An 18,333-nucleotide genomic window follows, 5' to 3' on the forward strand; every position below is an offset into this window, starting at 1 on the left:
TCCCGGCACTGCGGCTTCTGTGGCTCCGGCTCCGCGGAAAGCCCTGGAGCCTCACTTCTCCTACCCCTAATTAGGAGCATCAGTGCATCGCTTTGATTTCTCCCAAAAAGGGAAAACTGCCCCAAACCCCTGTGGATGAGTGGGGGAGGGGAGAGATTTCTGACAGAAAACTAAAAACTCAGAGGAGGAAAATGAGATGTAGGTGAAGAGCCTTAAATCCAGCCTTCCCCCACGCCTCCCTCCTTCCAGCTGCACCTCCTACCCCGGCAGTGCCGGAGACAGGGAATGGGGCCGTGCTCACTTCATGCCCCGGGGCTTCTCCCTCTGCTCAGGGACAGGAGTCGTTCCCCTGCTGCACCCTGGGCTCTTTCCCACCGGAGACTTCTCCAGGAACTTCTCCAAGCTGAGTCCATCCCACGGGGCACAGCCCCCCTCCAAGTGCTGCAGCGTGGGTCACTGTGCCCCGGGGTCAGTCCTGCCAGGACAGGCTGCTCCAGCGGGGCCCCTCTCGCCACGGGGTCACAGCCTCCTCTCAGGCATCCCCGTGCTCCAGCGTGGCTGCTCCGGGGGCTGCAGGGGGATCTCTGCTACCCCATGGATCTGCAGGGGGATCTCTGCATCCCCATGGATCTGCAGGGGGATCTCTGCATCTGGCACCGCCGTTTTTGGAGGCACCAGGAATAGGCTGAACTCTGCCTGAAGCTCTTCTCACATTCCCCACACCCTTCCCGGCACAGGGAGGCTTTTACCTCCTCACAGCTCCCCAGGCTGGGTTTGCAGCCCCTCCTCGTGTGGGATCTCTGGGGCTTTTCCTCCCCATTGGATTCCTGCGCCGTGGAGCTGTTCCAAATGGCCTCTTCCACGAGGTTCTGTGGCAGGGATTTGTTCTCCCTGGTCTCTGTCCGCAGCTCAGTGCGTGAGGGAGGAAGGACAAGGAGAGGAAGAGACAGGGAGAAGGGAAAAGGAAAAGGCAGGAGGAGAGGAAGGAGATGGGAAAGGAACATAGATGGATGTAGGACAGAATGAGGAGAAGAAGGAGGGTGGACAAGGAGAAGATGGGATTTGCCTCCATGGCAGAGGGAAGGGGAAGGAGATCCCCCCAGTCCATCCCTGGCAGGATGGCGTTGGCAGTGAGGCTGTCCTGCAGCGATGCTGGGCTGGGAGATGGAGCAGCAGGGAGGGGAAAGGGGCAGTGATTCCTCCTGCCCTGCCTGGCTGTCCCAGTCTGGAGCGTCCTGGCGCTGCCAAGGCCCTTGGAGCGTCCGGCACTCAGGAGCCCGAAGCTCACAGCTGCTTTATAAAGCTGACAAAGTCGGCAGGATGGGTCTGGGTATGATCTCAGCAAACTGGGTTTATTGGTACAGGAACAGGGGACAGAACTGAACAGGGTCCAGGCACAAAGACAGGGTGCCAGCTGAGGGCACAGGGGGTTTTTATATGGGGTAGTGAGGGTGGAGCTGAGGGTCAGGGTCCAATGGATATGGGGGAAAATGGGGCAAAGGAGGGGTTAAGGGTCGGGTCAGCTCATAGGGAAACGGGGGCAGAGGAATGCAGTAAACTGGGGCCAATGGAGGGACAGAGAGGGAGAACATTCTAGGGACTAAGCAAAGATGGGTAACAGGGGTTGAACTAGGGTAATTAGGCCAACAGGCCAATGGGGTAACATAACTTTCCATAAATCAGCATGTGCCTGCAAAGATCTATAGGAGAAGCAAGCTTCTCACCATAACCTTGAAATCTATTCTTCTTATTAGGGACCAGTCCTCCACGGGTGGGAGATTGAGACTCCCAATGGGCCTCCACACCAGTGCATCTTCCTTTTCCTCGCAGCCTCCTTCTCCTCCATCCAGAAAAAGTTTAGGATTGACAAATCCTGGCTTTGGGGGAAGAACAAGGGGGTGAGTACCTTGGGTTTTGTGAGAAATGAGCCTCACTCTTTAGAATTTTTGAAAGTTTAATAAGGAATAATAAGGGACAAATCAGTAACAGTGCTGGGTGTTGGCGATGGCCAGAGGCACACCGGTTAACCACAGCAACTCTTCTTGTCTAGTTTCTCCATTGTATTCTTCAAATACATATTCATAATGATTATACATATTCAAACATTTCTTTGAACACATTTACATGTTCCAGGAATTCTTTAGGTTGATTTGACCCCCAGCTCGCCTTTTTAGAGCACGTGCAGGAATCGTGGATTGTTGTTTTGAGGGTTGTGTGTCACTGCCTCACAAGGGCCCCTGTTCTGTGGTTTCAGCAGCTGACAGTTATTGACAGTGGAAGGGTCAGTGGCAGGGGGCCTCATCACATCCCTTCCTTAAATGTTATCTGACCATGCAGAGGCTTTTAGCTATTTCCACAAGAACTTTAAATGAACATTAGCTCTTTCACAAATATCTCTGAGTTGTTATTGTCAGTTAGTTACAAAAATAAAAGCACTAGTTATTATTTCACAACTACAGCTACATCTGTAAAAGTTAACATTCTAATGCACAACACATGGCATCTACTTTAATATTTTGCAAAAGCCAAAACTATAATGTATGTTTTTCACACTGTCCTCAAACTGAAATGTCATTCATAAATGATGTTCTGAGGATATGAGCTACACAGGGGCCAGGGCATTGGCCACAAGAAGCTGACAAATTATACTATAGCAAAAGCAGTTAAAAGTGATTACAAACTGTACTATATCAAAATTGTTGTGATTAAGAATATTTTGCAGAAGTCAATACATAATAGCAAAAGCCAACACTACCTAGTTATTTATAACAAACCCAGGGCAGGTTTTTCCCTTGCATGGAGCACCTGGGCCTTCCCCAGGCCCCTTCTGCCCTCCTGCAGAGCCGGTGGCATTTTCCAGCACACACAGTTTGTAACCAAGAGCCGGGTGCAGCCGAGAAGGCTCCAAGCGCCTCCTTCCAGGCTGACTCTGCAGGTGCCGAGGCTGCTCTGGGCTCTGCCAGGGCTCTGCTGGGGCTCAGCTCTGGGCCAGGCTGGGCCCGCTCTCCCCTCACATTGCTCCGGGCAGCTGAGTCACAGCGGGAGAGGGAAGGGACACGTCAGGGGAGTTGAGGATTAAGAGAGTTTTTATTCATAAAACTTTCATAACAAACAGGCTGCTCTAACTACCATAACTAACTAGCAATGCTAACTACCCTAACTAACTACCAGTGCTAACTACCATGACTAACTAATTGTCCTAACTACTGGAACAAGAAGCTGTCCTCAAGAACTTCATCTCCTCCGCTGCTCCCTCAGTTGCTTTGCTGCAGTGATCACAAGTGCCAGGCTGGAGAGAGGCTTGGCTGATGATAAAAATGGGTGCTGTCCAAAGCATAAAAAATAAAGAAATGAACTGTTACTTTCCAGAGTCAAGTTCCTCACAGGCTCTGTTGCAACAGGACAAAGGGAATGGTTTGAACATCGAGGGAAGCAGGCTCAGATTAGATCTAAGGAAGAATTTTTTAACCGGGAGAGTGGGGAAACACTGACAGGAGGTGCCCAGAGATGTGGGAGGTGCCTCCTCCCTGGAAACATCCAAGCTCAGGTCAGGCAGGGCTCTGAGCCCCCTGAGCTGCTTGAAGATGTCCCTGCTCGCTGTGGGGCACCAGGTCCAGATGAGCTCGAAAGGAGCCTGCCAGGCCACAGCAGGCGAGGATTCTGCTCGCTCTGCGCGTGGAACGCAGCGAGACTGGAGACTATCGGAGGGGGCCCCACAAGAAAACCCCTCCCTGGCGCTGCTGCTTCCCCTGCAGCCCTTGGCTCTCACCTGCAGCAGCTCCTGGGCAGCCCAGCGCCGCTCCTCGTCCGGCTCCAGGCTGCACTCGAGGAAGTCCCGCAGCAGAGCCGACAGGCGCCGGGGCTCCTGCAGCTGCGGGGTCCCGTTCTGCCGGATCAGAGCGCGAGCCTGCAGGGAAAGCAAACTCAGCGCTCTGCCAGCTTCCTTCACACCCACACGGGCTCACATCCACCCCGGGGCCTCAGCCCCAGCTCCAGGGGCACTTTCCTCCCTGCCAGAGATGCTGCTCAGAGCTCATTTTGCTATGCCAAGCAAAAAACCCAAACCCTGCGGCTGCCACAGCCACTGCAACATCCAAATGATCTCGCCTTGAGAGCCAGTTTCATTGGCTGGCTTTGTTAGTAGGAACCTCCATCAGAAATAGCCCATTTTGCTTCTCCAAATATGGACACCAGCTTTACAGGCCATTTTCCAGATTCAGTGTGGTCTGCCTGTGTTATTGCAGAGGATTCTTCCATCAAGCGCATCTCTGCAGTGCCACTGACACTCAAGTAAATGCATTCCTGATGCCCCATCCCAGAAACTGCCAGGCAAGAAACAGGAGGTTTGTGATGCTGAAAGCTCAGGCTTGGTGACACAGAAAAAGTAGCTTGGACTAGGAAAGAAATATGTTAGACTATGGGGATGTTAAACCATCATCTTCATGTTTTCAACAAGTTTCCCAGTGAGAATAATCAGGGGAGATCATCTTGCAAAACCTCTTTTAGAAACTCCTGCAGAAATCTTGTTGGGTTTGGGGCTGGGATTTGGGGATGGTGTGGGGTTTTCTTGCAAGATAACATTAGAGCTGATGCACTTGCTTCATATTTCCAGGTCATCCTCTCAGCTAGAAGAGCTGCAACAACGAAAAGCCCAAAGCAAATTGTTGCTGGAGACTGCAGAACATTTGTCTGTGTGGAGGCACAAGTCCTCTGGGAATTCCCTTCCCATGTGCAGAAACCTCCAGCTGCTGCTCCCAGTGCAGGGTCCCCCTGTGCTCGCAGCCTCTGCAGCCCCTGGAGAATTTGCCTCTTACCATGGCCGCCGTTTCCCTGAAGTAAGGAGGTTCTCCTTCCACCATCTCGATGGTCACAATGCCAAAGGACCAGATGTCCACCTTGGGGCCATAAGGAGATCTGGTCACAACTTCTGGGGCCATCCAGTGAGCAGTGCCCACCATGGAGCTGCGCTGGTCCTGCTCAGGGCTGAGCTGAGCGCAGAGGCCAAAATCAGCTGAGGACAGAAACAAACCCTGTCAAAGGCAGCTGCAATGAGGAAACCAAGCACAAAGATTCCCCACGCTCAGTCTGAGAGTGCAGTAGTGAAGTCAGCTGGAAAAGCCCTCAGGGCTGTAGCCAAGGAAAGATGGAACTGGACCCTTCAAGCAACCCTCAGCTTTCCTGCAGTGGCTTTTACTGATTCCCTTGGAGCTTTAGATTCCCACTGCTGCCCCTCTGGAAGGGCCATGGCCAGAGCAAAGGCACTGCTGGCCCCCTGCTCCTCTCCTGAGCTCTCTGCAGGGGCAGCTGCTCTCAGCTGGCAGCAGGGGCCGGGCAGTGCCCCCAGCAGCCCTTGTGGGGCTCTGGCCCTCCCTGGGAAGCAGCCCCAGTCCCGCAGCCTGGGAGCGCCGTGCCTGGCCAGGAACACCCACCCAGCCTGACAGAGCCGTCCATGCCCAGGAGGATGTTGGAGCTCTTCAGATCCCTGTGGATCACCCGGTTGGAATGGAGGAAATCCAGGCCCTGCAGACACTGAGAGAGAACAAGAAACACGAGGGCAAAAACCAATGGCTGGAATATATCACACCAGAAAGGACAGCTCAGAATTCTGCCAGCAGCAGCTTTGCTGTGACAGGCCAGGAGTGCAGTGCACACAAGCTCCAGACAAACAGCTCAAGGCAAAGCTGAGAACAGCAAATCAAATCCAAAGCACACAGAGAGTACCACAACAGCAGGAGAGAGAACAAAAACAGAGTAGAAGTGCAGTGATGCTGGCAGGCCGTTCACTGCAGAGGCTCTTTCTTCTCCAGCTCATGAAAACAACACAGAAACAAAGCCCTGAGCATGGAGCCACTCCTGTTCTCACGCCCTGTTTGGAAGGACCATCATGTCCCAGCCATGGGAGTGACAAGCAGGATCCCTCACCTCCCGACTGACAGCTGCAATCTCTCCTTCAGCCATGCGTGTCTGTCTGACAACGTCCCGCAAAGTTCCTCCATCCATATATTCCATCACCAGCCAGAGATCTCCATCCACAAGGAAGCTGGAAGAGGAAAGCAATGGCATGGAGATGAAAGTGCAGAGCTCAATTCCCCCATGGAAAAGCCTGGAGTGGAGTTTTGTTTCCAGGTCACTTGTCAGTGAGGACAGAATCAGATGGAGAGACATTCCTGCCAGGCTGCACAGCCCTTGGAATCTGCACAGTCTAAAGGGGAAGGAGACACCTGTGAGAAAGGAGAGGCCTTGGATGGCAAGCAGGTGAAAAATGTAGTTTAGCAACAGCCCAGATCAATGTGGAATCACAACACTTGGCCCCAGCTGGTTCAGCTTCTGAACTCATCAGTTCCACCATTCCCTCCAGAACAAGGCAACACAACTGCCAGGGTTATCCAGGGCAGGAGGCCGTGCAGCACTTGGGACAAAAGCAGTCAGAAAACCTTTCAGAAAGTCCCTTCAGAAACAGGCAAGGCCAGTGAAATATGGGCAAATGAGGCATTTCTGGAAACAAGAACTTGGTCTTACTGGCATCTTTAGCAATGGAAAAGGGCTGGGAAGAAGAAGCCAAGGGAAATAATTTCTGCTGTGGTTTATCAGCACTTGCTGAGAGACACAGCAAACGGGGTCAACTTGAAGGAAAAACCAAAGCAAAGCAACAAAAGCACGTGGAGGGAGTGAACTGCCAGGCTGTTGGTTTGGGAAGATGTGGCTGGGTCAGGCATTTTCAAAACAGGCTACAGACTCCGGATGCCAGGAAAGGTTAACGCAGGGCCCGGGCTCGGGATCAGAGCTGAAGCACTCACCTGTCCAAAGAGTTGACAATGTTGGAGTGCTTCTTGTCCTTTAGGAGCAGGATCTCATTCACAGCTCGTTCCCTGTTCTGCCCTCTAAGACTCATTTTCTTGATGGCCACCTGAATGGACATTGCAGCCTTTAACTGGAGGAGTCTGTGGCAGGAGGCCACAGCAAACACGGAGCGAGTCTTTGTGGAGCGACGGAGCCGGGCTGTGCCAAACTGCCTTGGGATGGGACACAGAGCTCAGCAAGGGCCATTCCCACAGCCCATTGCTCTGCCAGCTGGGGGCTGCTTACAGGACACATGGCCAGAGACATTTGGCCTTGCAAGCTCTGCAGAAATGGTCCCTCAGCTGTCAGCCTCAAAGCTCTAACAACATTCTCTGCACCTACAGTCTTCTTAAATGGCCTCAACACTCCTACTATTATTATTCAAACCCATTTTGCAAGCAGGAGGTAATTCTGGTTCTGTGAAAACAGAGCAAAACAGCCAGGAACCCCTTAGCAATTCTATGGGATTTGGTCATGATTTCAGATCCAGCTGCTCTGTTTGGGATTGCAGAACAAAGCAGACACGCACACCCATTGCTCAGGTGATCCCTGTCACAGGCTGTCACTGACACCAGACCAAACACAACTTCAGGGTTTAGGAGAGAGCTTTGCTCTGGATATCCATCTCCTCATTTCTCTCCCTCTCTCTCTGTGAACAGCTGAAGTAGGACTAAAACCCCAAATTGAGCCCAAGCAGGATCTCTACCTAATTAGGCCTTGAGGTAGCCTTTGAAAATGAAAGGCAGGATGGACATAATAGTGTTATAGTTTAGCTAAGAATAGCTAGATAATGTTCCTATCTGAGGCTGGGATGAAGATAAATTGGGCCTCAGTCTCCAGCAGCTGATGCATTCACACTTTTAGATATGAAGGCCAAGCCAGCGTGTCCTGCTCTGACAGACACCGCTGCCCTCCTTGCATTCCTTTGGCGCTTCAGAAGGACCAAGTCTGTCCCAGCTGTGCTCTGCAGGCTGACACTGCTCTGCCTTCAGAGGAGCAGCCTGGGCAGGAAAGCTCTGCTGGCCCCCAAAGCTGCAGCCACAGCTCCCAGCAGAGGGGAAAGCCCTGGAGAGCTGCCAGGCGTGCTGGGCGTGTTGGCACTGACCTCTCCTCCAGTGGCCCTGTCGAGTCCTTTATAAACGGTTCCGAAAGCCCTGGAGACAAAACAGCAGAGAAGAAAGAAGCAGCGCTTTAGGCCCTGGCAGGGAAAGCCAGCCCAGACAGGAGATCTCTGCTGCCTGCAGCGTTCACAAACACCTGGGTGCATCGACCCTTCCAACAACAGCACAGCAGCCACCAGCCCTCTGCCATGCAAGGTGTGCAGGAGAAAACTGAGACCCAACATGAAGGAATTGGGCTGGAGCAAATCCCAAATGTCCACCCTGAATTGCTTTAGTTCAAAACCTGAGGTGAGAAATGGGTGTCTAAAGACCTGGAAAAGAATCCATTTCATCCTTTTCCATTTCCTGCCTAAGACCTGCAGGTTCCACAAGGGCCCTGCCATCAGGCAGGTGATGCTTTTTCCCCCAGAGTGCATCAGCTCTGTGTCTGTTACTGAATGGATGGGGTCTGCTACCTGTGCTAGAATAGAGCACTTATTAGTTCATCTCTGGTTTCTGTTTCTAAACCATTAGGTTGATAATCCTGACCAGTGGATAGTTTTTGAAGGAAAATATTTGAAAGAAATCTTCTTGAGAACTGTTTTCTGACAGTCACCACATGGTGAGTTGCTCTTTTAGGCAATCCAGTTCCAGGGACAGAAGATCTTCCAGGTCCTGCTCCTTGCTGCAGGCAGGACACTGCCAGCCTCAGGGGCCTTTGACGGCGCCTTCTGACCACAGTTATCAATTCTGATTAGGACTGAGAGACAGCAGGATGGTAGCCCAGTGTCTGAAGGTGTTTGGAGCTCTCCTGACTTCTCACTTGATCCTGCACCAGCACAACACCCGGCCCTGCTTGTGCAGCAGCAGCTGCCGTGCACTTACCCTTGGCCAATCTGCTCCACTTCCAGGTATTTCTCGGCAGGCTCCGCCTCGCTCACGGTGTTCCCTGAAAGAAACCACGTGGAAGACGCTCCCTCCCAGAGTGAGACCCCCCCTTGCAGCAGAGCCACAACCAGCCCCACTCCCTGGGGCCGTGAGCCCCTTGGTGTCAGCTGGGGAAGGACAATCAATGGCTCGGTGACATTCAGCTGCAGAGCAACACTGGATGCAGCTGATGCCCAGACACACACACAGCACCTGCTCAGGCACCCAGGAACAGAGCAGACGTACTCAGCTGCATCAGGCACCACTCCCCTCTCCCCTCTGGCTGCCTGGCTGTGCTGCTGTCAGAATGTTCAGCCCAGGATCCCACAGCAGAGGGAGGTTCATTGTCCTCTTCCCAAGCAGAGGGAGCTTCTCCATCCTCTTCCCAAAATGCTGCAGCTTCTCCATCCTCATCCCAAAATGCTGCAGCTTCTCCATCCTCTTCCCAACACGCTGGAGGTTCGCCATCCTCTTTCCAAGCCAGGGGATGTTCGCTGTCCACTTCCCATGCTGGGGGATGTTCACTCTCCTCTTCCCAAGCCACAGGATGTCCTCCATCCTCATCCCACACTGGGAGATGTCCATTGTCCTCATCCCACTCCGTGGGAGCTTGGCCACTCTGGTCCCACACCAGGGGACATCCACCGTCCTCGTCCCAGGCCGGGAGATGTCCCCTGTCCTTGTCCCAGCCCGCGGGAGCCTCGCCGTTGCATTCCCACCCCGCGGGATGTTCGCCCTCGTCTCCCAGGGCAGCAGGAAGTTCACTGTCATCTCCCGGCACTGAGGGAAGTTCACCATCGTCCCCCAGAGCAGCGGGAAGCTCACTGCTGTCTTCTTCCTCTTGGGCCTCCTCTTCGGAAGCAGAGGGAGCCCCAGGAGGTGCTGGTGCTGCTTCTGTACCCTGTGGACAGACGGCAGCGTGAGGGACGGGAAATTCTATCTCAGTTATCACCTTATTTATCCTCAGCTGCACATCCAGCTGCACTAAGCAGAAATTGGGTTTGGAGCTGTTCCAACTAACAATGGGCTAAAGTCGACATTGCCACTTATTGTTGGGAATTCCATATTCCACCATGGCTAAAGCCAGCAAGCAATCCTCTGCCTGCAAAACCAGACCTGCAGCTCTTCAAAAGCTCTTCAGCAGAAAACGAGAAAACTGATGGGAATTCCTTTGCTGCTGCTGCTCCTGCTGCAAAGACACTGACAGGAACTTTCCTTCAGCCTCCCAGGCTGGCCCTTGACTGCCACATGCCGAGCTCACAACTTGCTGCACAATTCCAAACACCAAAGGTTCCTTTCCCACTCACCGAAGGAGGAGCTGCTCGGAATCCAGACAGGAGGTGCCCTGCAATGGGAGAGGGAACATGAACCAGATGCTGTTAGGAGAAAAACTGCCAGTGCTGGGGAATGCCACGGAGCAAGGCAACCCCAAGAGAGCATTTTGCTTTCACTGCATCCCTCCAGGAGCCACAGTCCCTTCCCACAGCAAGCAAGAGAACAAGCACAAAACACTGGGCTGGGTCAGTTCTTGGCTGGAGCAGCAAAGGGAGGCAGTTCCAGGCTCTGCTGGCACAGACTCCCTGCTTGAGGGAACAGAACCCCCCAGGGCTCATTGCAGATGCTGTGCACGCCCCGCTGGCTGCAGACACCCCCTTTTTCAGCTGCAGCTGCTGGCAGGAGCTCTCCCAAAGCAATGGTGTCTTCATGGCCATTTGGTTCCAAAGCCAACTCAGCTCCAGAGGAAGAACAGAAAGCACACAGTAAGCCCAAAGCCACAGATGCTGCACCGAGGTAAAACCTCGACTTACGTGCCAAGTGGGTTAAAAAATACCCCGAATAAGCCACAGAGTACAGAGTGCAAACTGCAGCAGCCACACGTGCTGGATCATTTTGGCTGCGCTGCACACGCCTGCAGCCTGTAGCCCTGCAAGCACAGAAGGACAGGGCTGGGCTGGCTGCTGAGAATGCCTCGGGCAGGAGGATCCTCCGGCAGCGAGCCCAGAGCCACTCTGGGCACTGAGGCCTCCGTGTCCCACAGCAACGGGAACACCACGGCGACGTGGCGCTGTTCCTGTGACATCCCAGCAGCAGCTCACACAGAAACCGCCTGGAAGGTTCTCCTGTGTCACAAAGGAGCACAAAGAACCCTCCCAGGGCACAGCCCATGGCCCAAAGGATGCAAGAGGAACTCGGAAAATGCAGCAAACAAGGACACCCCATAGCCCAGCCTGAACACTGAGGAGAACAAGGACAGGACCAAAGCAAAGGAAACGTGACCTTTAGTCACTGATACTCCTGACTAAAAGCAGCAAGCCTTGTTCCATCTGGGATCTTTGTTCTAGTTCTAAAAACAAGCAAGGTCCTCCACTCTAAATACACAGAAGGCAGGAACTGGGGACGAGGTGGGATTAGGAAGGAGGAGGAGGAGGAGGGAGAGAGGAAAAGGAGGAGCAGGAAGAGGAGGAGCAGGAGCAGGAACAGCAGGAACAGGAGGTTCCAGTGCCCCCTGTGGCCGCAGCCACGGGACCATCGCCCCCACCTCGTCTTGCAGCTCAGTGGGGAGGGGGAGCTCGTCCCAAATCTATCCAGGAGTCCCTGAGAGGGTTTTTTATTGGGGGGGTATTTGGAACTTGTAGATTGTGGAATTGACCCCAAATATCATCTGGTGTCTCTGGGAGGTTTTGTTTTCTCTGGGTGTGTAGGTTTGGATCTTGCAGGAGCCCAAAGCTGAGCCCCTTGGGGGGATCTTTGGGGGCCCACGTGGCCATTGCCCAGTATGGGCAGGGGAGGACATTGGTCCTGGGGACCCCTGGGAGAGCAGAGGAGGGGAACCCCTGGGACCCCCAGAGTGGGGAGAGCAGAGAGGGGCGATCCCAGAGCTGGGGGACCCCGGCAGAATGGAAAGGGGGGGAGCCTGGAGAGGAGGGACCCCTGGGATCTCAAAGTAGAGCATCAGGGGAGAAGGGCCCCCATGGACCCCCAAAAGGCCCTGGATCATCCCTGAGCAGGACGCCGGAGAATGGAGAACCCCTGGAACCATTGGACCCCCATGATCCCAAGGAAAAGAAATCAGGAAACCTCTGGAACACCAGAAGTGGAGAGATGAGTGATAGGGAAATCCTGGGAGAGCTTTTTGGGCTGAACCTTGACATTGTGGAGGTTTTCATGGACACAAGACTCCTGCTGACTTCTACAGATGGACCTGGCCAGTAGGAGCCTCTACTCCAAGGTGTTCCCACCTTGGTTTCCCCCAAACCAGGATCTGTCATTCCCAAGCTGTGGCTGGATGGAGGAGGAGGAAAAGGCCCAGAGATCCCTCATGAGGAGGGGCTGCAAACCCAGCCCAGGGAGCTGCAGGGAGGAAAGAGCCCCCCTGAGCCAGGAAGGAGGCCGGAGATCCAGCCAGAGCTCAGAGCTGGTGGAGAAGCCTCATGGCAGGGAGAAGCCCCACAAATGCTTGGAATGTGGGAAGGGTTTCAGCTACAGCTCCACCCTGATGGAACACCTGAACATCCACACTGGGGAGAGGCCCTGGGAGTGTGGGGAACGTGGGAAGGGCTTCAGTGGGACCTCCGGCCTCAGCAAGCACCACAAGATCCACACTGGGGAATGGCCCTAGGAGTGCTTGGAATGTCAGAGGAGCTTCAGGTGGGATTCAGAGATGATCACTCACCAGCACTTCCACACCAGGGAGAGCCCTGCGAGTGTCCCGAGTGTGGGAAGAGCTTCGTGCGCTGCTCCAGCTCCATCCCCCATGGGAGGATCCGTGCTGGATGATCCCCAGTGACCCCCGTTGGGCAGAGCCCTGGTGATCCCTGTTCTGGGTGATCCCCGTTGGGTGGGGGGAAGGTGTTGGAGAGATTTCTTTCCCTTCTCCTTGTGCTGCTGTGATTTGGTTGGTAATAAATTCCCTCCGTGTGCCCAGGCCGGGTCTGTTGTGCCCGTGCCGGATTTGCTGAGGGATCTCTCCCGGTCCTTCTCCCCAGCCAGGATCCCTCGGTTCCATTTTCTGTCCCTGTGCGGCTGCAGGGGCAGGGACAGAGCGGCTCTGGGGGTGCCTGGCATCGGGCCAGCGTCACCGCTCGCCACGGGCACCGCTGAGATCCCGCGCCCCTGGGCACGCATTGCTGGGCTCACCTGAGCTCCCACCTGCCCAGCGCCCCAAGGTTCCCCCTCCCCAAAAAAACCCCAGCCCGGGGCTGCAGCGGCCCGGAAAGGCCTCAGCCAATCAAAACACAGCCGAAACGCGCCGCAGCCAATGAGAACGCGGGGCGTTGAAGAGTCATCAGTTGTGTGGCGGAGCCTCTGAGATCGGGTCCCCAAAAGTGGCGGCAGCCAATGAGAGCGCGCGGCGCTGCCGAGCCCGCCCTGCTCCGGACTGGTGCTGCCAGCGCAGCGCGGCTGCTTTGGGGCTGCTGCTCCCTGCCCGGCCCCGGCCATGGGGCGAGGGGCGGCAGCTGGGGCCCTACTGGTGGCACTGGTGGTGCTGGGAGCCCCCCCGGCTGCGGGCGCGGAGCTCTCGGGTGAGCGGGGAGCGGGAGGCGCTGGGACAGGGGGGGAGAAGGGGGAAAAGGGGGCGAAGGGGGGAGCCCGGAATGGAGGGGGAGGAGGAGGGGACCCCCCAAAGGCCGAGCGGGAGGGGCTGAGGATTGGGGGGAGGTGAGGAAGGGGTGGGAGACGGTGGGAAAGTGGGGAAAAGGGGAGAGTGGGACCCCAAAACAGGAACCCAGCGCCCCCCGCCCGGACCCCACCTGCGTCCCCCGCCGGGGCTGTTCGGGGAAGGGGCGCGTGGGGGGCGCCCAGGTCGGGCCCAGAGCCCAGCGCTGTCCCAGCCCGACCTGCCTCGCCTCTATCCCCGAGCTCCCCCCTCTTCAGTCATCGCCAGATCCCCACTGGGGAAAAGCCCTACGAGGGTGGGGAGTGTGAGAAGAGCTTCAGCAGCAGCTCCGACCTAAGGGCACGCTGCCACATCCACTCCGGGAGAGGCCCTGCGAGTGCCCTGATTGCAGGAAGAGCTTTATACGTTGTTCCAGCTCCATCTTTAGTGCAATACAACAATCCTTAATGGGAGGATCCCCATTGGATGATCCCCAGTGACCCCCGTTGGGCAGAGCCCTGGTTATGCCCATTCTGGGTGGCCCTTGTTGGGTGGGGGGAAGGTGTTGGAGAAATTTATTTCCCCTCCCCTTGTGCTGCTGTGATTTGGTTGGTAATAAATTCCCTCCGTGTGCCCAGGCTAGGCCTGTGATGCCCATTTTGGTGTTGGATGAGGGATCTCTCCCTGTCTTATCCCAACCCAGGAACTCTTGGTTAAATTTTCTCTGCCCTGTGCAGCTGTGGGAGGCAGGGACAGAGTGGCTTTGGTGGGTGGCTGACATCAGGCAGCATCACCCAGGCCATGGGCACCCCTGAGATCCCAGTGTGGTGGTGCATTGCCCCCTCCTCCTTTCCAGGCTGCAGTGTGATCTGAGAAATGCTTGTTAGGTCTTGTCCTTGGAAACGGCACCTGGGTTTTGCTCTTTCCAAACTTATCAGAAACACTGTCTGCTCCCAGGAACTGCTAAAAGGTTCCTGTTTTCCTTATGACCAGCCTTGGAAAATATTCCTGTCTTGGTTTGGAAAGACAGGTATCTGCTTAAGGAAGGCAGGAGCCTCCCCTGAAATGGAAAATGTAAACCTCCTCCCTCTGAATTGTTATGAATTTGAAATTAAGGGGGCTCGCAGGCAAATATATGGGAGCAGGGATAAGAGTTCTTTATTAGGGAAAAAAATACAAGGACAAAATAAACAATGCAGTAAATCCAACCAACACTGCCAGAGTCAGAACACAACCTGACATCCTGTTGTTCAGGGTGTTGGTAGCAGTCCAAGTGGAAATGTGCCTGCAGTCCTCCTGGAGTAGCAGATACAGTTTTGTTGGAGGAGTGGTCCTGTAGAAAGGGTGAAGTCTTCCTCTGAATATCCAGTGGAAGAGGCAGCTGTTTCCTCTGGGGATCCAGTGGAGAAAGCCATGCTGGTGTTCCAGAATCTCAAGATTATATCCAGTAGCAATGCTTGGCTCTCCCCTCTGGGTGGAGCATCTCACACTGGGATGCTGTAGTTCTTATCAGCTGTGCAGTGACATTCAACAGCCTATTAACAACAGATGTCTCCCCTGAGGGAGGATTGGTTGTGGAAAAGATAAGGAAAACAGAAGACAACTGCCATTCAGATGGCAAATAGAAAACATCTTGCTTGGCAGTCAGGACATTACCCACCCCTTATTCTATTTCCATCTGCATCACAATGAAACCTTACACAGAGTTCTCACTTAAGACTAGGTTTCCCTGTGGTCCACAATGGCTTTCTCCATCTTTCTGCATTACCCATCAAGTGTAACCAGGTCCTTGAGCAAAAACAATTCCACGGATGGGTTTGTCTTTGCCTGAGGTGGGATTAATCCAAACAGTCTTCCCTAAAATGCCTTTCATATGTACCACAGGAACTTTATCTCCCTCCACTGTGTGCAGGGGTTCAGACTGGGCAGGACCAGCTCGATTTATGGACCCTCTGGTGTTGACCATCCAGGTGGCTTTTGCTAAGTTCATTTCCCAGTTTCTAAAAGTCTCCCCACTGAGTGCCTTAAGGGTAGTTTTAAGTAGTCCATTGCACCCATCAACTTTCCCAGCAGTTGGTGCATGATAGAGGATATGGTATATCCATTCAATACTATGTTCCCTGGCCCAGGTGTTAAAGCCATTCTTGAAATGGGTCCCATTGTCTGACTCAATCCTCTCAGGGGTACCATGCCTCCAAAGGACCTGGTTTTCAAGGCCCAGGATGGTGTTCCAGGCATTAGCATGAGACACAGGGTAGGTTTCCAACCATCCAGTGGTGGCTTCCACCATGGTCAGCATGTAGCGCTTGCCCTTGCGTGTCTGGGGCAGTGGGATGGAGTCAATCTGCCAGGCCTCCCCATACTTGTACTTGGACCCCTGCCCACCATACCATAGGGGCTTCACTCGCTTGGCCTGCTTGAGGGCAGCACACGTCTCACAGTCATGGATAACCTGTGAAATACTGTCCATGGTTAGATCCACCCCTCGGTCTCGTGCCCACTTATAGGTGGCATCTCTGCCCTGATGGCCTGAGGCATCATGGGCCCATCGAGCTAGGAACAACTCCCCCTTATGTTGCCAATCTAAGTCTATCTTCGACACCTCTATTTTTGCAGCCTGGTCTACCTGCTCATTGTTTCAGTGTTCCTCATTAGCTCTACTCTTGGGAACATGAGCATCTACATGGTGGACTTTCACAGGTAGCCTCCCTACCGTGGTAGCGATGTCTTTCCACTCATCAGCAGCCCAAATTGGTTTTCCTCTACGCTGCCAGTTGGACTCTTTCCACCTCTCCAGCCATCCCCACAGAGCATTGGCTACCATCCATGAATCAGTATAAAGGTAGAGTTTTGGCCACTTCTCTCTTTCAGCAATGTCCAGGGCCAGCTGAACAGCTTTGAGTTCAGCAAGTTGACTTGATTCACCTTCTCCTTCAGTGGCCTCTGCAACCTGTCGTGTGGGGCTCCATACGGCTGCTTTCCACTTCCAGTTCATCCCTACGATGCGACAGGAACCATCAGTGAAAAGAGCGTAGCGCGTTTCCTCTGGGGGCAGTTGGTCATAGGGAGGAGCTTCCTCAGCTCATGTCACTGGTTCTTGTTCCTCTTCATCAGTGAGACCAAAGTTCTCACCTTCTGGCCAGTTTGTAATTATTGCCAAAATCCCAGGGTGATTCAGTTTCCAATATGGGCGCACTGTGTGATGAGAGCAATCCATTTACTCCACGTGGTGTCAGTGGCGTGGTGGGAGGTGGGAACCTTTCCTTTAAACATCCACCCCAGTACTGGTAGTTGGAGTGCCAGGAGGAGTTGCGCTTTTGTGCCAATCACCTCTGAGGCAGCCTGGACTCCTTCATAGGCAGCCAAGATTTTCCTCTCTGTGGAAGTGTAGTTGGCTTTGGATCTTCTGTAACTTCTGCTCTAGAAGTTGGTTGGCCTCGAGTCTCCCCAGGCATCTTCTGCCAAAGGCTCCAGGACACACCATTGTTCCCGGCTACAGAGCAGAGCACGTTCTCCACCTCTGGTCCTGTCCTGACTGGGCCAAGGGCTACAGCATGAGTGATCTTCTGCTTGATCTGTGCAAAGGCTTGTTGCTGCTCAGGGCCCCAGGGGAAATCGTTCTTCTTGCGGGTGACCAGGTAGAGAGGGCTCACAGTCTGACTGTACTCGGGAATGTGCATTCTCCAAAAACCTATCGCGTCTAGGAGAGCTTGTGTTTCCTTCTTGCTGGTTGGTGGAGACATTGCTGTGATCTTGTTGATGACCTCAGTGGGAATCTGACACCGTCCATCTTGCCACTTTACTCCAGGAACTGGATCTTTTGGGTGGGTCCCTTGATTTTGCTCTTCTTGATAGCAAAGCCGGCTTCCAGCAGAATCTGGATGATTCTCTCTCCTTTCTCAAACACTTCCATCGCTGTGTTCCCCCACACAATGATGCCATTGATGTACTGCAAGTTCTCTGGAGCCTCACCCTTTTCCAGTGCACTCTGGATCAGTGCATGGCAGATGATGGGGCTGTGCTTCCACCCCTGGGGCAGTCGGTTCCAGGTGTACTGCGCGCCCCTCCAGGTGAAAGCAAACTGAGGCCTGCATTCTGCTGCCAGAGGAATGGAGAAGAGCACCTTAGCATTGTCAATGGTGGCGTACCCCTTTGCTGCCTTGGACTCCAGCTCGTACTGGAGTTCCAGCATGTCCAGCACAGCAGCACTCAGTGGTGGAGTCACTTCATTCAAGCCACGATAGTCCACAGTCAATCTCTCAAGCCACGATAGTCCACAGTCAATCTCCATTCTCCGTCAGACTTGCACACAGGCCAGATGGGACTGTTGAAGGGTGAGTGGGTTTTGCTGACCACCCCTTGGCTCTCCAGCTCACGGATCATTTTGTGCATGGGGATCACAGCATCCCAATTTGTCCGATACTGCCGGTGGTGCACTGTCGAGGTGGCAATTGCACTCGTTGCTCTTCCACCTTCAGAAGTCCTATTGCAGATGGGTTTTCTGATAGTCCAGGCAAGGTGTTCAACTGCTTCATGTTCTCTGCCTCTACAGCAGCTATTCCAAAAGCTCACTTGAGTCTTTCTGGGTCTTTGTAAAGCCATTCCAGAGGAAGTCTATGCCCAGAACACACAGGGCCTCTGGGCCAGTCACAATAGGATGTTTCTGCCCCTCTTTCCCAGTCAGGCTCACCTCGACTTCCAACACAGTCAATCCCCGTCAGCCTGGCAATGGAAACAGGTTCTGCACCCACATGTCCCGATGGTATTAGAGTACACTGCACACCAGTATCAACTAAGGCATCATATTTTTGTGGCTTTGATGTGCCAGGCCATCAGATCCACACCGTCTAAAAGAGCCAGTTTTCCCAT

General features: G+C 54.0%; 1 pseudogene; it reads right to left on the reverse strand.

Moving 5' to 3' along the window:
• Positions 1–453: 453 nt before the first annotated feature.
• On the reverse strand, positions 454–12,616 carry LOC136570630 (serine/threonine-protein kinase PAK 3-like; annotated as a pseudogene).
• Positions 12,617–18,333: the final 5,717 nt, after the last annotated feature.

The sequence above is a fragment of the Molothrus aeneus genome, unplaced genomic scaffold (assembly GCF_037042795.1).
Source record: "Molothrus aeneus isolate 106 unplaced genomic scaffold, BPBGC_Maene_1.0 scaffold_35, whole genome shotgun sequence".
NCBI classification, from domain to species: Eukaryota; Metazoa; Chordata; class Aves; order Passeriformes; family Icteridae; genus Molothrus; species Molothrus aeneus.